The following is a 22866-nucleotide window of genomic DNA, read 5'->3' as shown; positions in this document are numbered from 1 at the left end:
AGGATCAGCATCATTGTGTAACAGGTTCCTACCAAAGTTGGCTTGTCCAATAATGTGTCCAATCATAGCAGCTCCAGAAGATGGGAATGAAGATGTTTTATCAGAACACAGGACATAATTTTAATTCATTTCATAGTGGATCGCTAAAAGGACTACAGGACTAGGATGAAGAGGAAAATTACAAGTATGACTATAAGTTCCTCAAATATCTTCCGTTCGCCAAGCCCAAGAAGACACAATTATTGATCCCCAGAGCTTGAATTAGAAATCAATGGTTTAAAAATGATAGAGAAAATAAGGGAGTTAAAAAAATAAGAAAAAAATTAACAAAGGTTATAAGTAATTCAATAATTATAAATGTTTATTTTCATCATCTCTATCTATGTGCTCAAAGACAAAATGAGTTGTGACCAAATAAGATTCAGACTTATTTCTTCAGAATAGCCTTAATGTTTCACCAAAACCATGAGTTATTGTTTTCAATTTTTTTTAAAAAAATCTTTTTAACAACTAATGACCTTTCTTACTTTGAGAATCTTCCAGCAGGTGGAGAGGCCAGGAATGAAAATGTTTTCTTTCAAATCCAGCAAACCCTTAACCCTTTCGGTGCCCTGTAAATTATGCTGGAAAACAGAACCGTTTCTTTTTCAGCTCACCTCTCTTTGCATTTTATAATAGGCAGTAAGATGAAGACAGGTGGCACTGTCAGTGTTCTGCCTGAAAATCTTAGCTAGATCATTGGGTTCATCGGATACCTTTTCTATTTCCCATGCCACTGCAGGGACAGTGTTGACAAACTCTCTCCTATTACATAACAAGGGTCTCTTTTCTTCCAGCTTCCAATAACACTTATCACTCTACTCTAATCCTTCACCACTAGGCGGCTTGAGGCCCTTTTAGCAACTGCTAATATGATCCTCACAGCCCCCTAAGATTTCATTAATATTTCAAGTCTACCCACCATCCAGTCCATATGTTTCACTGTGTGTTTTTTTATTATATCACCCCATTTTCAAATACCAAAATTTGTTCTGGCTATCTATTGTGCTGTAACAACTCACCGCAAAACTTAGTGCCTTAAACAAGCATTTTCTAACATCTCTTGGTTTTGGGGGGTCAGGCATTATAGAAATGCTTAATTGGGCAATTCTGGTTCAATACATCTCAAGTGATTTCAGTCAAATGATGGCTGGAGCTGGAACAGTAAGAGGATGGGGCATCTGGGGGCTGGCCAGACATCTCTCTCCCTTCCAGTACTCTCAGAGCCTTCCCATGTGGTCCCTACACATGGGATAGCTTGGGCTTCCTCATAGGTTGGTGGTCTTGGAGCAGTCAAACTATTTACATGGTGACTGAAAACAAACTCAAAGAGCAAGTATGGAGTGGCTGAGGTGAAGGCTGCATTGCTTTTTATCACCTCCTTGTCATAAATTAAATGTTATTAAATATTGGTTTCATTAATAGAAAAATCACCAAAAATTCTTTCTTGGACTTTGCATTTTTGACAATAGATTTGCCCCAGGTGCAAGAAACACTGCACTGCTGCTGCCTAACTTGAAAACTAGAGAAAAGGATTCGATGTTAGATACAAGAGGACACTGCGCCTCTCTTCTAGATGACAAATGTTGCCCTTGTGTTGCTTCCCTCAGGCTGTGCCGGGTGACTAACCTTTGAAATTAGGTGTAGGAATATGGATTACACAGGGAAGAAACAGCTCCTGGAGAAAACAGGTGGATAAAATGATTCTTTGAAAGAACAGAAAGTCCTATCCCCACATCTATTTCTTGTAAGACACTGTAAGATGAATACCAATCTTCACAGGGCAAGTTCAGAGCCAGCTTATAAAGCCTGTAGAGATCCTGGCCTCAGAAAAATCTATTATTCTGAGTCTTCTTTGGGTTTAGGCAGAAGGAAAACAGCCCAGGAGCTATGTTTATATTCCAGGAGAGAGAAAAAGATCAATTTAAAGATTTTAGCAAATGATCAATATTAAGATATAGGGGAAACCTAGTAAATGAAACCCCAACTAACTTATGAAAGTATTAACTTGAAGTTTAATATGCAATAGCCTTTAAATCAAAGTGTGTTTCTCTTATCCTATATAATAAAGAGGTAATATGCTAATTGACCATCACGCCATCACAAAGATGGCGGCACGCACAGACACAAGATGGCAGCGCTCACCCCCGCGGGGGAGAGAGGGATGGGTGCAGCAGGCGCACACTTCGAGCACCTGCCACTGGAGTCCCCTCAGCCCCACTGGCAGTGAATTTTCATGCGACCATTACCTTTTAAAAAAATCCTTATCCAAGGATATGATTATTTCTTTTAGATCATCTGTTCTTGGGGAGCAGGCCTAAGCCAGCAGGTGAGCATCCCCTAAGGGTGCCAGACTGTGAGAGGGCACAGGCTGGGCTGAGGGACCCCCGTGTGCATAAATTTTCATGCACTGGGCCTCTAGTTTTCTTATAATCTGTAAGATCAGAGATGGCCAAGTAGACTCCAGAATTTGGAAAGACCAAATAGAGTCTGATTTTAGTGTGAGAATAACTGAAGATTAAATATTGGGGAATATGAAGAAATTCAACTGAGCAGGAGAACTTGGCCACATTGAATAAATAAGCATTTTACTCCAATACAATCTGTCTGACAGACCCTCAATTAACTCTCTGGTTAAAGCCCTAACTTCAGAAATGCTACTGTTGCCCTGGCTGGTGTGGCTCATTTGATTGGAGCATTGTCCTGCGCATCAAAAGGTGGCAGGTTTGATTCCCAATCAAAGCACCCAGGTTGCAGGTTCAATCCCAGTCAGGGAGCATATGGGAGGTGGCCACTTGATGATTCTCACATCAATGTTTCTTTCTCTCTTTCCCCCAACCCCTTCTCTCTTAAAAAAAATCAATTTAAAAAAAAAAAAAGAAAGAAATGTCACTGTTGAAATACTGACTGGGTTTTAGACTAGCAATGATCACTGACTAGTAATGCCCAGTAGATTTTGCACATTAGTCAAGAAAACAATTGGAAATCTCTATGCCACCATTCTCCAAGATAGTCAGGCCACAAACCAAGGAGCCATCCCTAACTATTTCCTCTCAACTTTTCACCTACTGGGCCTCCCTGTACTATGGATTTCATCTGCAAACTTCTTCCCTTTCTCCTTTCCTCCCTTCCTTCCTTCAATCCTTCCTTCCTTCCTTCCTTTCTCTCTCTCTCTCTCTCTCTCTCTCTCTCTCTCTCTCTCTCTTTCTTTCTTTCTTTCTCATTTTTTGTTAATCCTCAGGGGAGGATATCTTTTCCATTAATTTTTAGAGAGAGCGGAAGGGAGGGAAGAGAGAGAAACATCAATGTGAGAGAAACACATTGATTGGTTGCCTCCCACATTTCCCCAACCGAGGCCAGGGATTGAGGTACAAGGTACATGACATGCCTTTGACCGGAACTGAACCTATAACTCTTCATTCCATGGGCTGATGCTCTAACCACTTAGCAAACTGGTCAGGGCTGCAAACATCTTCCACACAGTCTACAATAAGGGTCCTCACTGACACTACTTTTATTCATGCACTAATTATCTCTCATTTGATTAATAAAACGTGCCCTCCTAGCATGCCCCACTCCAACACAAATCTGATCATAGCAATCTATTATTTAACATACTTCAATCATTCCTCACGTATTTGCTACATGTCATGGCACCTATGAAACTTCCCAGCATCTGCCCTAGCAACTCTATAGTGCGCCACAATCCTTGCAGGACTCAGAAATTATCATCTTCTCCAGCCTAAAATCATATATTCTGGGCTCAGACAAATCAGGGCTTTCACCTCTGTAGCTCCTACTCCAAGGCTGATGGCATTTGATTATAAATCCATATCTTTAAAAAGTCCCAAGATACCATGACACCGGGTCTGGTTCTGTTTACCCCTTCTCCTAATTCCCTATTATTTATAGTGCTAGCTATTGACAGCATTGGAAATTGTCTCTCTGGGTAAAGGTAAGAGAGCTTCATCCACCCAGACCAGCCCAGAACCCAAACAGAGCAGAAGGAGACACTTAAGCACTAAGGGCAGACCATAGAGGGATGCCTGAAACCAGCAGCTAGGACTCTCTAGAAGTAACTAGACAACTGTCCTGAAGAAAAAGCCAATACTTTTTATTACTTTATTCAGAACCAAAATAAGGACCCATTGTGACTTTCACTTCTGACAGTTTTGTAACTTATTGAGGTATTAAGGAGAGACTTTCCCCTAACCTTTTAATAAATACCCAGAAAAGAGGAAGCTAGCATCATTTCCCTCACCCCCCACAAAATGAAATTTTTAACCAAGAACTTCAGATACTGTATAATTCTATTTCTACATTAGAGTGAGTTAAGTGATATATTTCGCAGAAAGAGCCCAGCCACATGGGCCTAGTTTGTTCAAAAGGAAGCATCAGCCTGGCTGGTGTGGCTCAGTGATCGAGCATTGACCTATGAACCAGGAAGTCACGGTTCAATTCCCAGTCAGGCACATGCCCGCCCCACTGGGGAGTGTGCAGGAGGCAGCTGATCAATGATTCTCTCTCATCATTGATATTTCTATCTCTCTCTCCCTATCCCTTCCTCTCTGAAGTCAATAAAAAAAAAGTTGTTTTTTTAAAAGAGGAAGCATCAATATTAAGAAATGAATGTTAATTTGTGTGTGTGCATGTGTGTGATAACAGTATTATGCTTATTCATCAAAAAGAGTCTTTATGCATTAGAGATACCACTACAGTGTTTACAGATAAAAATTATATATGCCTGGAATTTACTTTAAAACATTGTAATGGAGGAGGGGGTAACCATCAATATAACAAGGTTGGCCATGAGTCGAATTACTTTTAAACTGAGTGATTACTACATGAGACTTCGTTATATAATTCTCTCTCTTTTTGTATGCTTTAGAAATCAAAGCAAAAACTTTCTTCAGAAGAAAGAATATGTATAGCCTGTTGGTCCCATCTGCCGCTATGAAGGAGGAAACCACTGCAAGGAATGCCAAGGGTGCCCGGCTCCTCCGGGAGATTATTCTGAGGGCTTCCTAGAGCATCGCTCTGCTTCTCTACTTGCAGTCATCTCCTCTCCACGCCACACATTTCCGAACTCTATTTACTCTTCACGGCTTAGTGTAGTCACACCCCTGCTTAGGAAGCCTTATCCTGATGACTATTCCCAAGTCAGAGTAAAGGTCCCCATTATAGGCTCTCAGAATTCCTCATTGTTTCTTCTTTGTTTGTTTGTTTGTTTGTTTTTTCTTTCCCTTTATTGATTAAGGTATTACAAATGTGTCTTTATCCCCCTATTGCCCCCCATCCCCCCAATTCTGTCCTCACCCTCACCCCCTGGTGTTGGTGTCTGTGTCTATTGGTTATGCTTATAAGCATGCATACAAGTCCTTTGGTTGATCTCTCCCCCATACCCCCACCCTCCCCTACCTTCCCTCTGAGGTTTGAGCATCTGATTGATGCTTCTCCGTCTCTGGATCTGTTTTTATTCATCGGTTTATGTTGTTCATTAGAATCCACAAATGAGTGGATCGTGTGATATTTATCTTTCTCTGACTGGCTTATTTCACTTAGCATAATGCTCCATGGTTTCTTATCAGGGCTCTAAATTGGATGGATTTGCTTACTTGTCCGTCTTCTCCACTAAAACCTACATTAGAACCCAAGCTTTTTGAGGATAAGAAACACCTCTTATTTATCTTAAGAAAACATCTTAAAACACACACAACTGTCTTCATCTATAGACCATGTCAGAAAATTCTGATGGTTTGGTTTAATCTCCAGCCTAATGACCTTTCTTACTTTGAGAATCTTCCAGCAGGTGGAGAGGCCAGGAATGAAAATGTTTTCTTTCAAATCCAGCAAACCCTTAACCCTTTCGGTGCCCTGTAAATTATGCTGGAAAACAGAACCGTTTCTTTTTCAGCTCACCTCTCTTTGCATTTTATAATAGGCAGTAAGATGAAGACAGGTGGCACTGTCAGTGTTCTGCCTGAAAATCTTAGCTAGATCATTGGGTTCATCAGATACCTTTTCTATTTCCCATGCCACTGCAGGGACAGTGTTGACAAACTCTCTCCTATTACATAACAAGGGTCTCTTTTCTTCCAGCTTCCAATAACACTTATCACTCTACTCTAATCCTTCACCACTAGGCGGCTTGAGGCCCTTTTAGCAACTGCTAATATGATCCTCACAGCCCCCTAAGATTTCATTAATATTTCAAGTCTACCCACCATCCAGTCCATATGTTTCACTGTGTGTTTTTTTATTATATCACCCCATTTTCAAATACCAAAATTTGTTCTGGCTATCTATTGTGCTGTAACAACTCACCGCAAAACTTAGTGCCTTAAACAAGCATTTTCTAACATCTCTTGGTTTTGGGGGGTCAGGCATTATAGAAATGCTTAATTGGGCAATTCTGGTTCAATACATCTCAAGTGATTTCAGTCAAATGATGGCTGGAGCTGGAACAGTAAGAGGATGGGGCATCTGGGGGCTGGCCAGACATCTCTCTCCCTTCCAGTACTCTCAGAGCCTTTCCATGTGGTCCCTACACATGGGATAGCTTGGGCTTCCTCATAGGTTGGTGGTCTTGGAGCAGTCAAACTATTTACATGGTGACTGAAAACTCTAAGAGCAAGTATCGAGTGGCTGAGGTGAAGGCTGCATTGCCTTTTATCACTTCCTTATATTTGATTGGTCACTTGTGTCACTTCCTTGTATTTGATTGGTCTTTCCCTCACTACCCTGTGAAAAGGCATCAATTCATAAGCCACTCCCCTACTGAGGAAGATCAATAGAACCTAATTAAAAAGGAAATAATACCTGACTGGTTTGGCTCAGTGGGTAGAGTGTTGGCCTGTGGACTGAAGGGTCTCAGGTTTGATTCCAGATTGGGGGGTGTTCTCTCATCGATGTTTCCAACTATCTTTCTCCCTTCCTCCCTGTAAAAAATAAATAAAATATACTTTAAAAAATAATTTAAAAAAAGAAAAAATACTTTCATAATAAGGTTGAAACTTAGTATATTTTTCTTTTGAGCCAATAATTGTTTATGCTTGAGGGTTTTTTTTCCTAATGCAGAATTCCCAATGTCACTCATTCATAGATAAGTTTAAGTATGTGGACTTGGCAGATACTTTCCAGAGACTTTCATATTTGCTTCCTAGCTCATCTCTCCAAACTCATCATCTGATTCTCCTGCATAATAATTTGCATCTTGGGAAAGTTCCCCAAACAGACCATGCTGTTTCATACATCAGCATTTTTACTTTCACTGTAACTTTTACCTGGACTGTGTTTCTAGCATTCATGCCTCCACCTATCTACTACTCCTCACCCAAAAACACTTCAAGGATCACCTCACAGGAGAAGTGACTCTTCTCTAATCACACTATGCCCCTCTCCCCACAGAACCCTAAGTATCCCTGCATCAAAACACTTAAATTAGTCTTTTGAAATGGTCTACTTATGTGCCTGAATAGCCCATCAGCCTAAAAGTTCCTGGAGAGCACGCAACAACATGTCATACTTTTTATATACTCAGCTCCTACCACAGTCCTCCACACAGAGCGTGCAATCAATAAATATTGAGCAGAACTCAACTCAACTAAAATAACTTTTTGAAACAGCACTCTGAGCTTATATAACCATAATCACCCCCAGAATGAACCCTGTGGGTAAACAAAATAACCAGCTTCTGATGCAGAAAATTTGAAATGCAGAAAAAGAACCATGGGCAAACTTCCTTCACAGTCCCTCCTTATCTTTCTTTAATTAAAAAAATTTAAATGCCAATTAGCATACTGTGCATGGAACACGTTAATAATTATTAACCCATTTCCTGATAATATTAAAATGCATGGCTTAGCAAAGTGGTTTCTCAAGTTTGCTTTCTGGGTTTAGGATGGGGATCGTTTTATGGGGTATTTTTGTACATATTTTGAGGGGTGATTGTTTTTCTCCCCTAAATAAAGCATGAGCAGAAAAATCAATACATGAAACAGATAAGAGTGAGTGATCTAGACTAGGTGGGAGGGAGTGGTAAGGGAAACAGATAGTGCCTTAGAACCCCTGCTGCTCCTCGAAGCTCACCATGACAACCCTGTAGGCAGCAAGCACTGTCCTTGGGTGGAGCACAAGGAACCTGAACTTGGTATGCAGTGACTCTCTTCCCTCTCCCTCCATCCTGATTACCTATTTCAATTTCCTTCCTTCCTTTTTCTTTTCTTTTTTATTTTTTTGAGTTGGGCAAGTAGATTATGAAACTGCCAACTTCATCTGTGCTCAGAAGTATCAAGTGTCCACTGCTTTTAGGATTCTGAGGTGTCAGGTTTCCACTGCTTTAAGGATTCTGGGGTTACCAGAGAATGGTGAACAGATGGATAGAAAAAAGTGGCAGGGGAGCATGTCCTATAAGTGATATATAATACCTGCCTAACTTGCTTTGTTGTCTTTATTGTTATTTAACATGCACGGTCTGAAAAGTGCTGACAATGTGTTGATGGATGTTTACTGTGCCTAGAAGCACCTGGGATCTGCTTAAAAGATCCTGACTCAGTAAGTCCGGAGCGGAGTCGGATATTCTACGTTTCTAACAATTTCCTGGGTGATGTTGATGCTGCTGGGCCACAGACTGTACTCTGAGAAGCGCTAAAGGATGCAAAAAAAGGAAGAAATATAGTCTCTAATTCTCACAGAGTTCAGTCTCATAGGAGGTACAGACTTAATAACTCATATACAAGGCAGGCGGCAAAGGGTCAGTACAGAAGAGAATGCTGAACACCGGGCAGCCTCGAGCTCTTAGCAGGAAATATGCAACAGGGCCAGTTTTCAAAAGCTCACCTCACGTGCTTTAAGAAAGTAAAAAAGAAATCTGGAAGACCCGCAATAAATCAGTCAACAGGTCCCAAAGGAAATTAAATACGTTCTACCACTTTCCTGGGCGCTTTCCTGCACAGGGGGAGAATGCTGACTTTGTTTACCACGATCATACTCGTGCTTCGGCTTTCTTGCGGTAGAGAGATCAGTAAGGGGAGGTGGGCCCCAGAGTCAGGAAGCTGGAGCATGCTAGCTTCCTTGTGGTTTCTGAAAACAGCTCTTTGGCTGTGTAAACATTCACCCCGCAGAGCTGTCACCTCGCAGAGACGGTGAAACTGTTATTGCCAAAAACCCGTGTTTGTTATCCAACATCCAGGCCCACTCTTGCATGTGGGTGTCCAGGTGACCAGCCGAAAGGAAGACAAAGGCAGATCCGCCCCACACTCAGCTCTGAGCTGCCTTGGAAAATTCCATGTGTGTGGCAGGTGGCTTTTCCGTACTCTCACATTTTGTTCATCGTTAACAGCATCCAAGCTGTACTTTCAAAACACAAGTTTACAAACCTGGGTCTCTTTGCAGGCTAGCCACGGGCTCGCAGAATTCAAGGGCAACGGTGGTACCATCCTGTGAGTGAGCCTCACTCAGGACTTGGCTCTCTGCTTAGAACACGCGCTTACAGGAAGTAGACGCAGTCGCCAGAGGAACCGGCAGCCTCTTAGCCGAAGGAGTGCACTCTGAGTGTCACAGAGATCTGTTTCTCTGAAAGGAAAGTCATTCTCGCTGCCGTTCCTTTGTCTTTTTTCCCAGACTGATGGGACTGCAATGACAGGCTTCACTCTGTTTAAAAACAATTAAAAGAAATACATGTGAAGATCTAATTGGCTTTATTAAGCAATGCGTGATTCTGGCAGCATCCCAGCGAGCAACTGGAAGAACGATTGTACAACATGGAAGGTTTTTATAGAAATAAGGCTGCGGCAAGGAAGCTATCAACAAAAAAAAAGAAAGAATTATTTTTAGATCAGGACCTCTTTTGGGGGGAAGGGAATGGCAAGGGTTTTAATCAGGCAGATTGCCTCTCTCTCTATGGGTTGTGTGTTTGTGTGGGAGTGGGGGTGGGGGGTGTGAGTGTGTGAGTGAGTGTGTGTGTGTGTGTGTGTGTGTGTGTGTGTGTGTGTGTGTTGGTTGTGGGGTGGAGGGGGCTGGAGAGGAGACTTGTGACAGATTACCTAACTGGTGCTTGAACAGAAAATTCCAGGCTGGTTGATTAAGACTATGTTTCTGGGAGAGGTTGAAACAGTAAATAGGTCAGGTAGTAAATCTAGGTTTGGTATCATGGGCTTTAGCATGAGCAACGCCATTTGGGGCCTGTGGTTTTCTCTTTAACAACTCTATAGAAGGAGACAGAGGATTTGGAAGAACACCAGGCTTCAGGCTTTGGGCAATGCCTCTTAAGTGTAGGTTTCTCATCCATAAAACCAGGATAATAAAATATATTAGTTATCTCCCAGGATACTGTGAGGATTTAAAGTATGTGAAAAAACTGTAAAAACAATAATATAATAATTTTGATAGTCAATATTTATTGAGTGAATAACATGTACCTGGAATTTTCCATACATTACCTCATTTAATTCAATAAGGGAGGAGGTGTTATCATTTTTTAGAAAAGAAAACTGAAGCTAGGAAGATTAAGTAACAGTGTCACATTGCTAGTAAACAGCAAAGCAGAATGCGCATTTGTGGATTTTTGCCTCCAGCATCCATTGTCCCTTTCCCATAGCACTCCAATTTCCTTTTGGGGAATCATAGCTCATTCACTAAGAATAGTCTTGTCCAGACAGTGTGGCTCAATGGTTGAGTGTAGTCCCATGTACCAACAGGTCACTGATGGTTCAATTCCCAGTCAGGGCACATGGCCAGGTTGTGAACTCAATCCCAAATAGGGGGCATACAGGAGGCAGCCAATCAATGATTCTCTCTCATCATTGATGTTTCTAGCTTGCTTCCTTTCCTTCTCTTTTTCTCTGTTAAGTTGCTCAGTTAGTTGGCACATCATCCCACACACCAAAAGGTTGCAGGTTCGGTTCTTGGTCCTTCCTCTCTCTCTAAAAAAATTCAATAAAACAAACTGATTTTTATGTTTAATCCTTGGGTGAGGATTAAAAAAAAATGAGAGCAAAAAAAAGAACACATAAGAAAGGTGAGCAAAGTAGATTCTATAAACTATAATAACAATGGATTGTCCTTTGTGTGTGGACATCATCTGACCCATCCTAAAAAGTATATATATGTACATTTATATATATAAATTATATATACTACATACTTGAGAAATATTATTGTCCTCTAAAGACACTAACCTGAATATAGTATAATTTACATGAAGATAAAATAAAGCCCCACTCTCTTTTAAGAATAATTATGAATAATGACTTCTTCGAGGCTCTGCTGTTTTAATCAATTGCAATTCTTATTATCTTTTTTTATGCTCATATTGTCACATCTTGACCAATGGGAGCTTTTTTAAAGTTGGCTTCTAAGTCCTGACAACACCACATCAGAACATTTCAACGCATACTTGCTTTCTGGCACCACAAGTTTCTAGCCTAATCTTGAAATATATCGTCCCTGGGGTATAGAATTAGCTCCTCCTGGAAGCACTGATATTTTCAGTTGAGTTATATCTCTTCTCTATGATATCCCTACTTGAAATTTTTACTCTCGCAATACTAAAATTCAACCTCTTTGCTTTTAAATTTGATGATCCAAATAATGTTCTCCAATTTTTTAAAATTATATAACTACTTGATTTTTAAAAACACCTGTCAATAAATATTAAGTGTAAAAGACAGTGATATTTTGAGTGATTTATAGTACTTTTATTCTGCTGTGATTTTATGCACACTTATATCATCACTCAAATCCCATTTCAGCCCAGTATTCCTAATTATTTTTTCAGGAAGTTTCATAATTTTTCTTATTCTTATAGCGTTCTATTTTTAAGTACTGCCATTGTCTTTAGTAAGTTTTATAATTATTTTTCATTTAATTATGACAGAAAAATTTTAAAGTCAACTACTTGACAAATGCATCCCTGCATACATGAAGACAAAAAAAAAATAAAAATCTTTGGTAGTTCATTTTTTAACTCAACTAAGAAAAACATTATACCTATAAATAATAAGGCTAATTAAAATTGGAAAACACTTTTCAGTTTTTACTTATAGAGACACTGGTTCTAATGTATGCAGAAAGACAAATTCATAATGGAAGTTCAATATCTAAGCCCTCACAGAAAAAAAATCTTTAGATCTCTTTGATGATATTTTTATGGACAAATGGTACTCTCTGGTGTAAGACTGATTGAAACTGACACTTTGAACTTTGTGATTGCTCAAATTGGAAAAAGGCCCCCTAATAAGAGAATAGCAATCCTCAATTAAAGATGCTTAATGGTTAGAGAAAATGATACTGATTATTTGCCTCTGAACCAAATTAATTATGCAAGACAATTCTCTACAATTTAAGACTGCCTCTATTATGTGATTTATTGGAACGATCTTGAACTTCTTGGCCACTTAACATATGACTTTTCTGAAATAATTGGAAAATGTGTTTCTTTTATGGCTAGAACTTATTTAAGAGGTTTAAGGACAATAGCTTGAGATATGGCACTTAAATATCTATCCTATATAATAAAGAGCTAATATGCTAATTAGACCGAACAGCAGAACAACCATCCAGACCACTGTCAGGATGACCTTCTGAATGAAGCCGGGGCTGCAAGGGCCAGCCAAGGCTGCAAGGGGCTGCGGGGGCCTGGGAGGCAGCCGTGGCTGTGAGGGCCAAGCCCCTTGCATGAATTTTGTTCATCGGGCCTCTAGTGATGTATGTTTAGCTTTGCCAAAACCAAGTTGCAGTTAGAATCCTAATTCCTCACTGTTTTACAGTTTACAAACCAAAAGTGATTTGGGCTAAAACTGAAATGATACATAATTTGTCCCACCACTATTGCTCTTAGGTCCTCTATTAATTACAGTGGGAAAGCAAAGTGGAGAGATTGAATGTATGTTAAAAGGTAGGCTTTCCTGAGGTTGTTTTATGCTAGTATGATTAGTCAATATATAGTTATATGCTTTGTTAGAGTAAAAAATGTAATTTTTTCCTAAGACAATACAAAAATGCCAATAGGCTGTGTTGCATGTGCCAATTCTAACTGCCTGATACTGAGTAACTTTAGGACTGTGTTTAGAAGGATTCTAAGGATCTGTGGCTTGGTGAGAAGGATCAGTCCAATATTAGCCACAAGTGAAGGACTGGATACACATATTTTTGGCCACCATGACTCCAAAAGAACCGGAAAAGACTCATTCGGGCATGACTTTGAAATTGAAAAAGATTAAACGACATTTTCTATGGTTAAATTGACTTGGAATATCTGACACATTTTGGTTTTGATAAATACCTTTGAAACCAAATTTTTATGATACTGACCCACATGCAATTCAATTTAGTAGGAAAAAAAATATCCATTGAGTTCCTACCAAGAGCCTATATGTGTGGAACTGGGGATAGAAGAGTGAACAAAATAGACAAAATTTTGCCCTCCATAGGCTCTCAAATAAGCAGGAAGGTAATAATTTTTACAATCTACACTAATAAAAGACAGATTCTAATTGACCGTACCTTCGCTATGCCCAAGCCACGCCCACCAGCCAATCAGAGTGACTATATGCAAATTAACCCAACCAAGATGGTGGCCAGCAGCCACGGAGCTGGAGTGAGCAGGAGGCTTGCTTGCCCCAGCGATGGAGGAAATCAAGCTTCCCAGCCCACTGTGACCTCCGCAAAAGGCAACAAAGTTTCAATTATAGAAGATAAATAAATCCCAGATACCTGCTTCCAGCCAGCCTCCATTGGGAACGTGGGTGGCTGGGGGCTTGGCCAGCCTGCAAACAGCCATCAGCCCCTCACCCAGACTGGCCAGGGACCCCAGCAGGACCCTCCACCCTGAAGGGGGTGTGGCCAGCCTGAAAATGGCCCTCAGCCCCTCACCCAGGCTGGCCAGGCACCCCAGCGGGACCCCCACCCTGATCTGGAACACCCTTCAGGGCAAACCAGCTGGCCCCCTCCCCCCCACCCATGCACCAGGCCTCTATCCTATATAATAAAAGGGTAATATGCAAATTGACCCTAACAGCAGAAGGACTGGGAATGACTGGTCACTATGACACACACTGACCACCAGAGGGCAGACGCTCAATACAGGAGCTGCCCCCTGGTGGTCAGTAGGCTCCCATAGGGGGAGCTCTGCTCAGCCACAAGCCAGGCTGACGGCTGCCAGTACAGCAGTGGTGGTGGGAGCCTCTCCCGTCTCCTCAGCAGCACTAAGGATGTCCGACTACAGCTAGGCCTGCTCCCCGATGGCAACTGGACATCCCCTGAGGGCTCCCGGGCTGCCAGAGGGATGTCTGACTGCCAGCTTAGGCCCAATTCCCCGGGGAGCGGGCTTAAGCCAGCAGGTGGTCATTCCCCGAGGGGTCCCAGACTGTGAGAGGGCACAGGCTGGGCTGAGGGACTCCCCCCAAGTGCACAAATTTTTGTGCACCGGGACTCTAGTTACAATATAAATGAACAGTTGTATCATGCTTTATAATGTACTTTTAAAAAAACATTAACCTTCCTTGAATTCCTTCAAAAAGCCCACTTTTTCTTTCCTTGTATTTTTTTAATACGTTGTGAGATTTGGTTAGCTAAGATTTTGTTTAGGAATTTTACACAAGAAGTAATGACTTTTAATCATCGATTATCAATAAAAATCCTGCCCTGGCTGGGAAGATTTGTTGGTTGGAGCATTGCCCATACACCAAAAAGTTGTGAGTTTGATTCCTGGTCAGGGTCATACCTCGGTTGTGGGTTTGAACCCCAGTCAGGATCAAACTGATCCATGCTTCTCTCTCTCCCTTTCTCTTCTTCTAAAATCAATAAAGCATATCCTCAGATGAAGATAAAAAAAAATCTTTACTCGGCTTTGCATCATGATAATATTAAATGTTGTTTGCTCTATTCTCTAGTGGCTTTGGAATTATTGGTCTCTTGACAATGTGATATAACTTGCATTTGAATTTATCTAAATCTGTTTTATCTGTTATGTTTCAGTTTTCATTTTGGCTTTTTTTATATGGAAGGGGGATAGATTTTTAAATGCTAATCCAATTTCTCTAGAGGTTATAAACCTATTGAGATTTTTCTGTTTTTATTTTTACTTGTTTCAGTTTTGCTGATTAATATTTTGTGTGAAATTGTCCATTGCAAGTAAGTTTTTTATACACATTGTTCATTGCTTACTGTAGCTATGCCCCTTTCTCTCCCTTTTCCTTTATAAATTTCACCAGTGTGTAAAGAATAACAATTTTCAGTGAATTAGCCTTTTTCCTTTTTAACAACTTGCATCAACCTGGTCAATTATTTTGGCTTCATACAAAAAGGCATCAAACTGTGAAGAAATGAAAGGCCTTTTGTCATCATTGTCTCCTCCTGGTCTTCAGCCCACTGAGGCATAAGTTTTGAGCTTCTGTAACTAGCTGCTACCACCACTTTCAGATCTATTCAACAATTATTATACAACAACATAAAATCTACAACAGTGTCTTTAACAGCAACTACGTCCTACTTGAATCCTTTCCATTTCTTATATTTAAATGAGCTCTTTTCCTAGATCATTTCAACAAAGAATTTTATTTCAACAAATGTTTGTTGAAATATCAAGGTAGGCAAAGAGCTATACTCTGAAAAATTCACTAGAGCTGTGTCTGAGTCTCATTAAATGTAGTTTTCACTTTCTGCTGTGCATTTTATAAATTTGAATACATGTTCCCTCTTCTCTACCAGAAATAAATCCCTCATGTACATGTTCCTTTGTGTTCACCATTATGTATCTTTTAGAAATAGCACATTATTGACACTTCTAGCCATTTGATACATATTTGATAAATGAATGAATGGAAGGATGAATAAATGAATATAAAAGCGAATTAAATAGTCTGTTGCTTAACAAATATTTAAAGAGCTATTACCTATTTATTAACTAAAAGTGGGGAGCAAAATATCAAATTCCTAATTGTTTTACTAGGAATATCAGCCAAAACCATATCTATGTTATAGTCTACAATACCTATATATCATAAATCAATTAGAAATCTAAAATAAAGATTTCCTCAAAAGTAGAAACATAGAGTATAAATCCTTAGTCTTGTTTTACAGATGAAGTCATGGTAAAGTTAAGTGGCTTACAAAAGCTTTTGCATGAATACTTATAGCAGCATTATCTATAATAGCTAAAAAAAAAAAACACAAGGAAACTCAAACATCTACCAACTAATAAATGGGAAAATAAAATGTGGTATTTCTATATAATAGGATAGTATTCAGCAATAATAAAGAACATACTGATACATGTTACAATACGGATGAAACTTGAAAACATTATACTAAAGTGAAACTTATATAAAATGCCCAGAATAGCAAATCAATGGAGATAGACAGTAGCTTAATCGTTGTCAAGGTCGGGGGAGGAGGAAATAAGAGTGACTGCTAATGGATATGTGGTTTCTTTTGAGGTTATGAAATGCTATAAAATTAGATTGTGGTAATTGTTGAATTCTGTGAATATACTACAAAGCACTGAATTGTATAGTTTAAATGGGTGAATGGTATGGGATGTTAATGATATTTCAAAAATGTTATTTTTAAAAGGCAAAGATTAAGTGGCTTGTTCAAAATTACATGAATAGTTGGCAAAGCCAGAATTGTAATCCACATTTTTCCAACTAACATATTTTTTTTCTCCTGCTTTGCTGTTTTCTTATGTGCTGCCTTTTTATTTCCTTATTTTCTGAAAATAGTCATTTGTTTTTGTTATCACTTGTGTATTCCTATTTAGTTATCTTTCTTCCCTCTCATTTCTTAACTTCCTCAATAGTTCTCATACTGTCCTTGTCCAGCTGTTAAATGACCTACATTTTAATGTTCACAACTCAGCTTTATTTCTTACTTGGTTCACCTCAGGGTGACTTCTGATACTATTGATCTATTTCATCCACCAAAGGCACATATGGGAATAAGCATATGAAACTTGGTGGGTGAGACTTTAGAGAAGTGACTTTAGTAGGATGTGAGCAGCAGGTGGGAAACCACTGAACAAAAGAATGATTCTATTGTTGGAATCTTATTACATTCATAGAAATGAGAGGCTGCAAGTGTTGCTTAACTTGATACTCTTACCCAGGAGATTGACTTACAGCCAGCGTGTGAGAAATGCCATCTTCCAGATGACTTCCTCTCCTCTTACAAAGTCTGGCTCCCTGCAAAGTGCTGGATCTTCTCCATGTTCAGGTGTTTGAGATACTTGTCTTTCTTGTCTGTGCTGGCTTTTTCCATTCACCTCTTTTTAATTTTAAGAGTAGGAAGGTTAATTCTTCTCCATTGAGTTCCATGTATCTTTTCAATATATATGCATCTGTTGTGATATTCCTGACTAGGATAGAGAAAAAGCATAAGGTAAATGGAAGTTCATACTATTAAAGAAAGTCACAAGGTAATACACTTTCTCTCTTTGTAAGATATGACTGGATTATCTTACTCAAATTTAAGAAATGAAAATGGGCATCTTGTCCACCTTGTCTCCTCAGTCTCTAGGAGATTTCAGAGAGGAAGGGAAAGGGTGAGAAAGATAGAAACATCAATGATGAGAGAATCATTGATCAGCTGTATCCTGTATGCCCCCCACTGGGAATCGAGCCCACAACCCAGGCATGTGCCCTGACGGGGAATCAAACCATGACCTCCTGGTTTATAGGTCAATGCTCAACCACTAAGCCACTCCAGCTGAGCAACTAGATAGGTTTTTCCACTATTGAAAACATTCTCTGGTAACTTTAAATAGCTTTTGTTCACTTAGTATCCATAATCATTATTCATTTTCCATTAATACCAAATTATTTGGTTGAATCATAAAATTCCTGCAGGAAAAATAAGTTAATATTGGTATTTTCACATCATTCAACTGAACATAAACTACTATGTATATAGTAGGACTTGCTGAAATCTACTGGGTGGTTATGGGGAGGGGCCAATGACAAGAGAAGGTGAAGTCATGGAGAGTCAGATGGAAAGAAGGAATGCTGGCTTTTTCCATTCACCTCTTTTTAATTTTAAGAGTGGGAAGGTTAATTCTTCTCCAGTGAGTTCCATGTCTCTTTTCAATATACACTGAGTGGCCAGATTATTATGACCGGTCAGATTATTATGACCACCCTATCAGTACAATGAAGTGAATTAGTTATGCAAATAATAATAATAATAATAATAATAAAACCTTGGAAGTATTTGTTTAGGAAGTTTTCAATATTCAGTATTTTTGGAAATGAAGAAAAAGGATTACTCTACATAAAGTCACAGTAGAAGTAAAACCCCAAGGTGAAGCCTTTATGCAACATGTATATTCCATATTGTTAGGAGGGAAGGATTGCAGGTAGCAGACAAGGTTAGTTCCCTATCCAACAACCATTCTCTTCTTTCTTTCTTATTCACAGAAGCCCAATTGTGTTTGGGTTGACAATGGACTAAATCATGGTAAGTCTTACCAATCATGACTTTAATGTCTCTTTTTAATATCTTGCCATTTGGGTTGATGGTGTGTCATAGTAATTCCTAAAACTTCAGCAGCCATCTTGCTACCATTATGCAACAGAGGAGGATAAACATTAAACGTCTGAGGAACAGGAAGATACAAAGAAATGTGCTCCTTGATGATATCACTGACCTGTTTGGACTAGAAATACTGCCTCCTCCAGACTCTGTAATGTAAGAGAATAAAATGTCTCAAATATTCAGTTAGGTGTTTATTAATTGCAGACCTAACTTAGAGTGTCAGAGCACACTACCCTGGCCTGGTGGCTCAGTTGGTTGGAGCATCATCCTGCACATCAAAAGGCTGCAGATTGCATTGCTGTTCAGGGCACATACCTAGGTTGTGGATTCAATCCCCAATCCGGGCGCATATGGGAGAGGCAACTGGTCAATGTTTCTCTCTCACGTAAATGTTTCTTTCTCACATTGAAGTTTCTCTCTCTTCCTCTCTCCCTCAAATCAATTTTTTTGTAAATGAACATATCCTTGGAGAGGATTTAAAGGGGAAAGAAAAGGAGTGTCAGAACATTTTCATACCATCACGAACATATCTGATATGACAGATTATAAGGAAAGTTAAACCTTTCATCAGGCTTAGACAATATGAACCTTTCAGCAAGCTTAGCTGGTCTGTGGGTGAGCAAGTTTCTTCTCTCTAACATGCTCCTCTGGACAGCATGACTGAGGTGGAAGGCATGGTCATGGATAAGCACTCTTTAACATTCTTTTAAAAAATGGATGACTATTAAGATTTTAGGATCTTTCCTCAAGAAGATAAGCTGTTGGATCAGATGACCTTATTTAATAATCTTTTAAAATTTACATTTCTGGTTATTATTACACACAATATAGAAGATATACCTAACTACCTAAAAGTAGAGGGCACATTTCATATTCACAAGCAAATCTTGTTAGATAGCAGAGCTGGAGCCTGGGAATATGCAGCTATGCTGAATAGCATGCATCTATGCCCTTTGACAATCCCCCAGTCATACCCTCAGCCACAGACTTTTATTCAACAATAAAAGAAATAGTGTAGCCCTGGCCAGTTTTTCTCAGTAGTTAGAGCATCAGCTCTGGACTGAAGGGTTGTAGGTTCGGTTCTAGGTCAAGGGCATATACTTCTATTGAAGATTCCCTAACCTCCATGGGGGTGGGGGTAGGAGGCAGCCAATCAATATGTCTCTCTCACATAGATGTTTCTCTCTCTTCCCCACCACCCTCCCATCTTTCTCTCCTCCCTCCTTTACACTCTCTCTAGAAATCAATGGAAAAAATATCCTCGGGTGAGGATTTTTTTTTTAAGTAAGTAGTATAAAATGTACCAACACACCAAATAGTTTTTATACATCTGTCTCAATTCCCTAGGTAGATAGGTTATAAAATAAATACAATGACTGTGGCCTTCTATTATTTTCCTATTAATACTTTGATCTGCAAGGTCCCCAGGAACAGAAATGTGGTCTAACAGATTCATTAACTAGATCATAGTAGGCTTTATGCAGCTGGTGGTTACTGAGCACCAACAATGAATCAGGGATTGTATTTAACAGTGAGATGGAAAGTGTGATTCCCACAGCAGTTTCTCACAGGTGAAAATGAAACCCAGTTATGTACCCCCAAATTGCATCATTCTGAGATTAAAGTGCTATAACAAAGGTTTGGAGCCAGAGAACAGAGATGCAAGATTCAGATGGGGGTGTCTGGGAAGGCCTAGGATGGTAGAAACTTGAATTGAATCTTGAAGGACTCATTGGAATTTTCTGGATGAGGAGAGAAGGATATTTACCAGTGGGTGGAACTGGATATGCAAAGATTCCAAGGCAATAGAGATGCAAGCAGTTAATTATGGCAGAGATGAGGGATCCATGTGAGAGAGAAGGAGCAGATGGGAAGGGAGGGACTTTGTGGCTGTCCTGAAAAGCTTAACCCCAAAGGCAAGAGCAAGACCTATGGGTATTTTAGGCAGGGAAGCAAAAGATTATTTTAGCAGCATAGGATGTGATGAATTGGAATGAAGAGATCCTGGAAGTAGAAAGAAAACAATTTCACACACAAAAAAATTATGACAGTGACAATGGATATGAATAAAAAAAATACCAAGAGATCATCTGAAGGATTTAGTGATCAATTGAATGCAAGGGTAACAGCACTACCATGGGTCTGAGGATAATTCACATATTTCTGACAAGCAACTGGGATGAATAATTATGACATATTTAATGAAGTATAGTAAAAAAGAATTGTTTTTTTGTGTAGGGGAGAAGAGATGAATATACTTATTACAGTTGAGTAATAAGTCAAGTTTGAGGTGGTCGTGGTTTATTTAAGTAAATCTGCCTAACAAATAAGAAATTCCAAAGCTTTCAGGCTTCACATATCAACAAAACTTCCAAATAAATATAATAAACCAATTTAAAACTGCCAACTTTTTATTTAGTTATTTCAGGATATGTTTTTAAGAAACTATCACCTACTAATATCAACACTCCATTATTATAAAAGGATATTTCAACACCAAAAATTAAGGAGTGAATCTTAATATAAAAGGCACTTTATTAAACTAAATAAACTTGCCTTCATTTAAAAACTCAACTGCTATCATTTTTTTCAATTCCTCTTGTACCAACATGAGGCTTATCACTGACTTACAACAGGCCACAAACTGGCATTGGAAACCACTGGAATGGATTGCTGCACGTAGAGATTTGGAGCCCAACAGGGAGCCTTTAGCTGAAGACCTAGAGTCATAAGCATATTATTTGAAGTTGACAAAGTGGATCATCATAAGTACTGTTTACTCAGCACCTTCTCCATGCCAAATGCTATGAAAGTGTTACATAATTTCTCATTTCAAAATCTCAACAACTCTAGGAGTTCAGAGAGGGTAGTGCATTTTTACACATGAGGAAATTGAGACTGGAGATTATGTTACCCAAGATCACAACGCAGGAAGTGGCAGAGCTAACAGTCAAGGTTTCTCTAACTCAAAGCTCTATGCCTTAAGGGTGATGTTATACTGCCATCCTGGAAAGAATATCTAGAATGAGAAAAAGAGCATCGGGGATGGAACTCTAAGGATTTCCAACACATTCAAGATGATGCCCCAGAGAAAAAGAGCCTAGAAGACGAATAATAAATAGAGCCTTAGAAAACAAAGGAGAGGGGAATTTTCAAAAGAAATGCATTGTCAAAAATTCCAAATGTCACAGAGCAGTAAAGGTAAATGTAGATTTAAATATGCATGAGAATCTATATTTATACAAATCCAGGCCAACCTAATGCGACTTTCTTCTCTAAGTTTCTAAGTCTTTGTAGGCATTTTCCTCAGCACTAGGGGTGTGGTAATTTTCTGTGTCTGTGTAAGAAATGACCACAAACCTAGCCACTGAACACGTGTAGTTATTATTTATTATTATTTATTAATTATTGTTATTCTCCATATGAACAACTATAAACCTACTTTTGCCCCACCCTGTATACTTGGCTATACACACCAAAGTAATAACTTTGTGGCTGGCAAACAGGATCTTTTTTCTACTGAAATAGTAGAATCTTTTTTCCAAAAGTTCTACTATTTTTATAAGAGCAAAATTTAAAAGTTATAGAGATTTATTGTTTAGTAAATCAATAAGGAAAAAACAAAGGAGAGGGGAATTTTCAAAAGAAATGCATTGTCAAAAATTCCAAATGTCACAGAGCAGTAAAGGTAAATGTAGATTTAAATATGCATGAGAATCTATATTTATACAAATCCAGGCCAAAAAAAGGGGAGTTCATTAATTTTTTTCCTCCTTCACAGTATATTACAGAGGTGGGTAAAAATAGGTTTATAATGGTGAGTACATGAAACAGAGCTTCACGTTTATTATTTACTAGAGGCCCGGTGCACAAAAATTTGTGCACTCGGGGGGAATGGGGGGTCCCTCAGCCCGGCCTGTGCCCTCTCGCAGTCTGGGACCCCTCAGGGAATGACCACCTGGTGGTTTAGGCCTGCTCCCCGGGGGATTGGGCCTAAGATGGCAATCAGACATCCCTCTGGCAGCCCGGCAGCCCTCGGGGGATGTCCACTTGCCAGCGGGGAGCAGGCCTAAACTGCAGTCAGACATCCTTAGCGCTGCTGAGGAGGCAGGAGAGGCTCCCACCACCACCGCTGTACTGGCAGCCATCAGCCTGGCTTGTGGCTGAGCAGAGCTCCTCCCATGTGAGAGCGCCCTGACCACCAGAGGGCAGCTCCTGCATTGAGCGTCTGCCCCCTGGTGGTCAGTGTGTGTCATAGTGACCAGTCATTCCCAGTCCTTCTGCTGTTAGGGTCAGTTT

The sequence above is a fragment of the Myotis brandtii genome, unplaced genomic scaffold (genome assembly GCF_000412655.1).
Source record: "Myotis brandtii unplaced genomic scaffold, ASM41265v1 scaffold520, whole genome shotgun sequence".
In the NCBI taxonomy this organism is placed as follows: Eukaryota; Metazoa; Chordata; class Mammalia; order Chiroptera; family Vespertilionidae; genus Myotis; species Myotis brandtii.
This window is presented reverse-complemented; position numbering follows the sequence as displayed.